Source organism: Rhagoletis zephyria, unplaced genomic scaffold (genome assembly GCF_001687245.7).
Source record: "Rhagoletis zephyria isolate East Lansing unplaced genomic scaffold, Rhagoletis_zephyria_1.1 Rzeph_scaffold_02320, whole genome shotgun sequence".
NCBI lineage: Eukaryota > Metazoa > Arthropoda > Insecta > Diptera > Tephritidae > Rhagoletis > Rhagoletis zephyria.
Genome location: NW_016159404.1, coordinates 18,275 through 26,555, shown reverse-complemented (window position 1 = coordinate 26,555; position 8,281 = coordinate 18,275). Strand labels below are relative to the sequence as shown.

Below are 8,281 nucleotides of genomic sequence, written 5' to 3'. Positions count from 1 at the left end.
GGTTTGCTTTTATGTGGCAAGCACAATAATCATACCAAGTTTGGTACAAATTGCTAGAACGGTTAGCGAGATACATATATGGATCAAAGTGGGCGGTGCCACGCCCATTTTCCAAAATTTTATCATAAACGTATTTCTTGGTAAAGAATTGTTGCAACCATCAATTTTGAATAAATTAGCTTTGATATTTACTGATTTATCGAAGATTTTGTATTTCTCGAAATTACCGTTATATGGAGTTGAAAATTGTTGAAATCGGTCTTAAATTACGGCCGCTTTTCATATAACAATAAATTTCAGAAATGCTTGAAATTTCAATATGTCGAAATTTAAGGACGCTAATTTACTTAAAATGTATACACCCCGGCTTATCATGTAGCGGTAGCTTTCGGCAAGGTGGAAAACATATCTTTAATACTTGCGCCGGGTATTTAATGTTCGGCTCCGCCCGAACTTAGACCTTCTTACTTGTTATTCATAAAAAACTCCATTTTTGGAGGTATTTTCAAATCGGTCCAGCTCGCTTAAATCTTAATATTATTCCGCAATATTTTGGCAGACGTCTTAAAATATAATAGAATTTGTAATCCCGACGGAAAAACCGCAACTTTTTTTTTGGTGATGCAGTCTAATGTACCTACATAAATACGCACATTTGCACTCATCGTGTGCTATACAAATGTAACCTACATATATGCATACATTTGTATTTTCTAAGAATGCCAACGTATGTACATATGTTGATAATATTATCATTACCAATTCCAAGAACTATAAAAATTAAACCGAGTTCTATAAACAAAAAAACATTTACTCTAAAAATATAAACAAAATGTTAAGAGATTGACAATTTTTGTAATGACATTTATGTACATAGATTTATATAGAAATGATTCATACCCTACGGTATACTGTGCCCTATGAAATGGGATTATCCGAAATGTATAAAGAAACGCAGCAATATTGTACGTTACTATTTCGTTTCGTTTATTACTTCAACAGTTCGGTACAATACGAAAACAAAACGGCTGAGTTCACTTTGTCGATAGTACACTACAGTAGTTTAGTAGTTACAGACGAAACAACAAACGAAATGAAAAAATCGTGAAGAGAAAAATATATGTATGCATGTACATATCGAGCCCTAACCGCCAAAATAACGTAAGCGACATTTTTTTCAAAATTTTCTTTTTGATGCAGAAATATTCCTAGAGCATCTAGATGCATTTCTGCATCAAAAAGAAAATTTTGAAAAAATGTCGCTTACGTTATTTTGGCGATTAGGGCTCGATATATGCAATAACTAAATACAAAACGAATGGCTGCAATGAATAAAAAAAATAAAAATGGTTTTTAATTGAAGTACCGAACCGATACCAACTGGCAAGCCTATAAGTCGGTACGAATTAAGACAACTGCTCTTATTAAGTGTGAAAAGCGCAAGTTCTTTGGTAAAATGTTAAACCCACTCCTTCCGAGTAATGTTTTGTGACGTAATCTAAAAAACCGTCGTGTTCATGTTAGTGACAGTCCTGATTGTTGTATTAACCCTGAAGAGCTTAATGATGTATTTGTCAGTCGTTCTGTATCGCCTTGTGGTCCTGCTTCCAGCCCCATAATTCCGTCTCCTGTTGTGCATGTCGGTCAGTCGTTAGAATTCAATGTGGTATCAGAGTTTGATGTGGCAAGAGGCATTTATAAGATACGGTCATATGCGGTTGGCGCAGATTGGATACCAATAAAATTTGTAAAGCTAATTATGCCACAAATCTTACCAACTCTTACTCATGTTATCAACCACTGTGTTACAACCTCGTCTTTCCCCGATGCGTGGAAGATCGCCGACGTATTCCGGTTGCTAAAAATAAGTCTGCGAGTAGTGCTTGTGATTTTCGTCCTATAAGTGTTCTTCCTTGTCTGTCTAAAGTCTTTGAGAAGCTGATGACAGAGCAAATTATGTTGCATATTAGCAAATTTAATTTACTTTCCCCGTTCCAGTCTGGGTTTAGGGCAAAGCATAGCTGCTCCACTGCAGTTATTAAAATTCTGGACGATATACGAATTCCTTATGACAATAACCAATTAACTTTGTTATGCTTGCTTGACTTCTCTAAAGCCTTCGACTCGGTGAACCATAGACTACTTTGCATCAAATTAAGTAATAATTTTGGCTTTGGGGAGTCTGCTGTACGATTGATGAGCAGCTACCTTGAAGGTAGGACTCAGCGTGTAAGGGTCGGTACCACATTTTCTAGACTTAAACCATTTCTAAACGTCGCGTTGCCTTTTCTGCCATACCTAACCTATATATTAATAATAAGTGTCTTAAATTTGTGTCTAAAGTGACGAACCTTGCTTTTGTAATCAACTCTAGTCTTTCCTGTGATGATCACGTGAATTTCGTGATTAGCAAAGTATTCATCACCCTACGTAATTTAAAAATGTCTGCATCCTTTACGCCGGTCGACATCAGGAGAAAACTTGCAATACAACTGATTTTGACAATAATCTGTTATCCTGAATGTATTGAGAGCAAGCTTAGTTCTCAATCTGCCCACAAAATTGAAGTAGTTATCAATCACGTAACACGATATGTATTTGGTTTGGCTAAATTTGATCACATTTCTAGTTGGAGATCTCGCCTATTGGGCTGTGAGATATCTGAGTACTTGAAAGCAAGGAATTGTATTTTTTCTATTCCGATTAATGTCGGATAAGCTACCTAGCTATCTGTATAATAAGCTAACCTTTCCAAAATTTGCCCGTATAAGCGACGCCACGCGTTTATGGAATTATATTCCACCTGCTACTCGCTCCAGCTTAAACAAGCAACTTTAGGAATGTGTTGTTTTCATACTTTCGTCAATAAGTTTTTGTACTCTGAGTTTCGCTATCTGCTAGGATTATCATATGTGATGTATTTATGTACACATGTTTACGTTTGTGTCGTTGTGTTTTTACTTAAGTAATAATGTTAGTTTTTAGTCTTAGAATTAGTTGAATTTTTATCTTTTATTTTTTTTACTTATTGTTTTTCTTTCGTTGCTTTATGTTGGTGCTTTATAATTACTGTTGTACTATAAAAGAGCTTTAAGATATTATTGTTCTAATGAATTTGTTTAATAAATGAAATGAAATGAATTGGACATGAAAATTTACAGAAAAAATTATTTTTCACGTAATTGAAACGTTTGCATACATATAAAACGTACCCTATGGTACAATTGTCACAAACGAAAAGCAAACGTTTCTCGTTGGGGAAAATGACAGTGAATCTTACAATTTGTTTCTGACTATGTACAAAACTGTACAAAACCACAAATGATATGATGATCGATGAGCAAATGGGAATTGTTTTGTACAGTTTATTTTCGTACCCTGGAAAAAAGGGCTTTGAAGGATGTGCACAACCCCAGTTGGTAGAGGTTATGCGTAAATCGACAAAAAATTGAAAATCACTGTGTTAAAACTGTGACTTTACCAGCAATCTTCTGCAAAAATCATATTTTTCATCTCCAGTTGCCGTAGTGAAAAAGAGGAATATAAAAAAATTTCTTGATAAACCACGTTTCTATAAATGGACTAAAAAGTAGAAAATAATTTTTAAAAGTTTAGTAAAAGTCATTGTAAACAATTTATAATATTTAACCCTAGAGTACTAATGTTCGTCGATTCGACGACTACTGNTTTTTGAGGTTTTATGAACTAAAAAGTTGTTTTATTATTATGTTCACAATATAAAATTTTTAAGTTTAATAAATAATATGTATTCATTTAGTTTCTTTCTGTTTTTAAAAAACAGGGGTTTAAAAAGGCATCGTCGAATCGACTAACGTATGTATACGGTGACCATCCGGCCTTTATTTTAAAGGATAGTCCTTTATTTTAACCCCCTGTCCTTTATAATTTTTTCAAAATAGAGGACGCCTTTTGTCCTTTATTTCTTAAACTGTCCTTTAAATCAGCTCTGCATTTTTCAGAGGTAAATTTGTAAACACAGAATATGAAAAAAATTTCCCTTAAAAAATATTATAAAAACCTCCAAATAACTAAAAAAGTTTTTGGTAGATATTTTCCAGATTTGATAGATTTTTTGAAAATAGATGGTAAGTTTTTATTTTCATAAGTGGAAATCCTGGATGGACATTAAAAAATACCCGTGCCCTTACTTTAATAAAAATTGTCATTCGGCACGTGCTGCTAATCGTTACGATTTGAAATTGGTGCGATTTGCGAAATCTACTTTGGAGATTTCTTAACAAAAAGGCAAAATTTGGCACTGAATCGATGAATATGACGTAAATGCCGTATCCATTTGAAATACATATTTATTACTTTCCTTACAAATATTCAAAAATAGTTTGCAACTCGCACCGGTTTCAAATCCTACGATTTGCAGCACATGTCCGATTATGTCGGTTTCCTCATGGCATTTTTTAAATGGGATACATTTTTTGTTATCGCAATGTCTAGTGGAAATTCGGCTTAATGCATTAACAATTCCATTACATTTAATTGACAATAATGTTGAGCTAAGAATGTTTAATGACATTGTGGGGCATTAAAAAATACCTGTCCGTTATGCCGAATTTCCACTAGACATTGAAATGACAAAAAATTTGAGGCATTTAAAAAGTGACTTATGCTGGATTTCCACTATGCATTAAATGACAAATGACAAAGTCGGACATTAAAAATAATCGTGTCATTACATTAAAAAAAAAATAGTCATTAAGTTCATTTCCACATGGCATTTTTTTTTAAATGGTATACAATTTTTGTCATTTCAAAGTCTAGTGGAAATTCGGCATTAGGCTGGATTTCCACTAGGCATTAAATGGCAAAAATTTTAATGACGAAAGTTGGGCATAAAAAAATAATCGTGTAATTACGTTCAAAAAATAGTCGCTTCAGTTTGAAGCGATCGATTTAATCAATTTGTAAAAAATCGGGACCGATTCAAGGCTATTATATTCGCCCCACATTTTTCATTTTAAATCTCATAAATTGTTTATAATGACTTGCTAAAATTTTAAAATCACAACATATCGACACAAATTCTATGGGTCTAGGAAAAATAATTTTCTACCAGGTCAAATTCCGATGAATTTTATTGAATTTTCAGGTTTATTCAATGTATTTTTTCCTACTTGACCTTCAACTGACCACGAACCTGACGTGATGGAGGCTAAAGGACCTCGGATTCGCATTCAGCATGTCGAATAACATAGGGATATATAGGTTTGGTTTAATATGCATACATTTTTTTTTTTTGTAAACCTGTGTTATTTTTCGATGGCAGTACACTGAGAAAAAAAGCGCGTTGTAAAAATGAAATTTTACATGTACAGCGGTGACAACACATACACACATACATACATGGTACATGTTTATCTGTACAAATGCACTAGTCGTGCGCTGTGATGTTGATTAAAACTCAACATTTGAAAACACATTTACATGTATGGCTGCAGCTGAGTGTGGCAGAGGAGCTTGATACAATTGGTTGTGCTGAAAAGAGGGTCCGGGTTCAATTACCATCAGACGGAACATAAAAAAACACCCGCTGGCAGCTGCACATACTGGTGAACAGACGCTGCGGACTTCAGTGAGCCCTTAAACCAAAAAAGTCGGAGTTGCCCCACCGAAGCTCCTGTTCTCTCTGCCGTGACCCAAGGCTCACGTGGATCCATGGGCTGCCCAAGTTGCTCAGAGTGGGCGAACGAGGACGTAAAAGTCGGGATTGAGTATAGCCGTGCAACTGTAACTGCTGGGTATGCAGCGACTATATCGCATTGAACCAATCCCTCGGGATATGTCTGTAGACATCAATTAAAACATTTTTCCTCTTGGTTGGTACCACAGCGGCAAGCGCAACAAGCACCAGGCGGATATCCCAATTTATCCATGCTAGCCTTTCTAGGTAAAATAAAATACTCAAACTCGAAGAGTTAGATGTTTTCATGTGTTGAAATGGAATGTTGACAGCTGCGATTCAATAGGCGATGTTCCACCGCCTAACTATGAAAAGGTACGAATAGCAATTACGCCACTGAAAAACAACAAAGATGCTGGAGCTGGCAGCCTGCCAGCCGAACTATTCAAGTACGGTGGCGAGGAGCTGATAAGGTGCATGCATCAACTCTTATGCAGAATATGGTCAGATCAACGCATGGCCGACGACTAGAATTTAAGTGTGCTCTGCCCAATCCACAAAAAGGGCAACCCCTCCATTCACGCCTACTACCGCGTGTTAACACATGGCAACTCTAGACAAGCGCTCAGCATTTTTGAATCAGTCAACGTTTGTACGAGAATGAGCAACGAGGAAAGTGCGACGATTCGACCCACGCGACTTGAAAATAATAAATAACTTGAACTGATACCTATACATACTAGGGCGATTAACAAGATTTTTCAAACCGTCGGATATTTTCAGACGGTTTTTTTTTTCAAATCTTGATTTTTCGAATATCGAATAGATTGGTTTTTTGCTATCGAATAAACCGGTTTATTTACCCAGTTAATTTATATGCCAATACGTTTTACTGATAACGGAACTAGTAAACGGGTATTATTTTTTAATCTATTAGGCTGTTTCCAGTTTAAGAGCTTATCCCTAATTTTATTTGGTATTACATATTTGCATTCTCATAGCGTTTTATTTTCTCGAAAAAAGGCTGCACTTATTGTGCCCTGTGCTTGCGTCAAATTTTCATGTTCTTTTCTCAGCCCTGTCATAGGACGTCGTGTTCTTTTCTTATCCGGTTGCGCTCTGATCCGGCAAAAGTGCTGCCTTTTCTGCCCTCAAGTAAACGTGGGTAAGAGTTGCACTGTTAATTTTTAATTAAGCTTGTAAGAATAAAATTATTTTCCGTACCAGAAATAATTTTAAAGACTTACAGTTCAAGAGAATAAATTAGTTTTATTAAGTTCTATATATGAACTTGTGATTGATGAGTAGCACGTTTTCGCAGCGTTAAGGGCAAAACAAAGCAAGGGTGAGTTCTGCTATAAACGGGCACAACTTTCTTTGAGAAAAAACAAACGTTATCAGTTATTGAGAACAGTATGAATCATAGCATTTACATGATATGAAGCCATATGAACTGTTGATACGCTAAAATAGAGGGACTACATGTTCCAATGAGGAATTCAAAGATATCGAGTGGGATGCATATAATACATTTTTTCATATGAAAAATTATGGGGAGATACTGTAAGCGTACTGTTGTGATACTGTTAAGCATATGAAATTATAGCAAGTTGGATTTTCATACATCTTCCCATAAAAAGTTTAACAGATGCAGAGATACCAAGGATGTTTTTACCCATTTTGATGCCATTTTAATATAAAAACCCACCGAAAAGGAGGAAAGCGGCAACTCCGCCATTCACACACATGTCAAATGTATGAATCTTAAAAATTAAAAACAATAAACAAACAAATTCAAAACAAAGAAATTCTTTGTACTAGAACTTCTTGAATAGGAGCGACTTACGTATAGTGGACAATACAAATACAAAGCACTATGATAACGAACTTAAAAACAAGACATTACAGAATATTTTAATGAGCTTTATATCACATTTAAGTAAAATAAGCCTATATTTTCCAAGCTGGCAAAGAAATGAAAATGTGAATTTTTTCTTGTTTACACAAAGACTTGCCAAATATACATACATGTAAGTCAAAATTATAGCAGGTTATGCATGATACAAAAAAGAAGGTAGTTTCAATAAACAACTTTTTGATTAAAAAGCAGATTTTGGACAATTGCTCAATTGTGAAATATTCGAAGCGGCTTTACCCAATTGTAATTTTTTTGGTGTGGGACATTTTATATCCTAAATTTGGGATTATAAAGTAAATAGTTGTATTAATATATAACTTTTAAAACTAATCAATATCTTATTTTGAAAACGTTTATATTTTACATTAAATTCTATAACAACTTGCCAAATCATTATTTTAATATTAATACAATTTTAGTGAACATATTTTAAAATTATGTTAGTGTCCTCATGTCATCTCATTAATTCAATGTAGTTTTCTATATCGGATACGTGATTCTGATGTAATTCTGAAATTACACATTTACACAAATTACTGAAATTACACATTTCGATGTGTTATTTAATACATATTGTCTTTGTCCATTTAACAGCAATGGAATTTACTTTGGAACTCATGGGCCGTAAAATTTTTCTAGCAACACATATTGTTTTCACATAAAATTTTGACACACCCAAAATTGAAGGATAAAATAAATAGATAAAA

At 34.4% G+C, this 8,281-nt stretch overlaps 1 protein-coding gene across 1 annotated transcript in view; it reads right to left on the bottom strand.

Annotated features, from left to right (window-relative positions):
• The window catches only part of Rab4 (RAS oncogene family member Rab4), a 60,709-nt gene that overhangs the window by 38,173 nt on the left and 14,255 nt on the right, over positions 1–8,281 (bottom strand). The window lies entirely within an intron of this gene.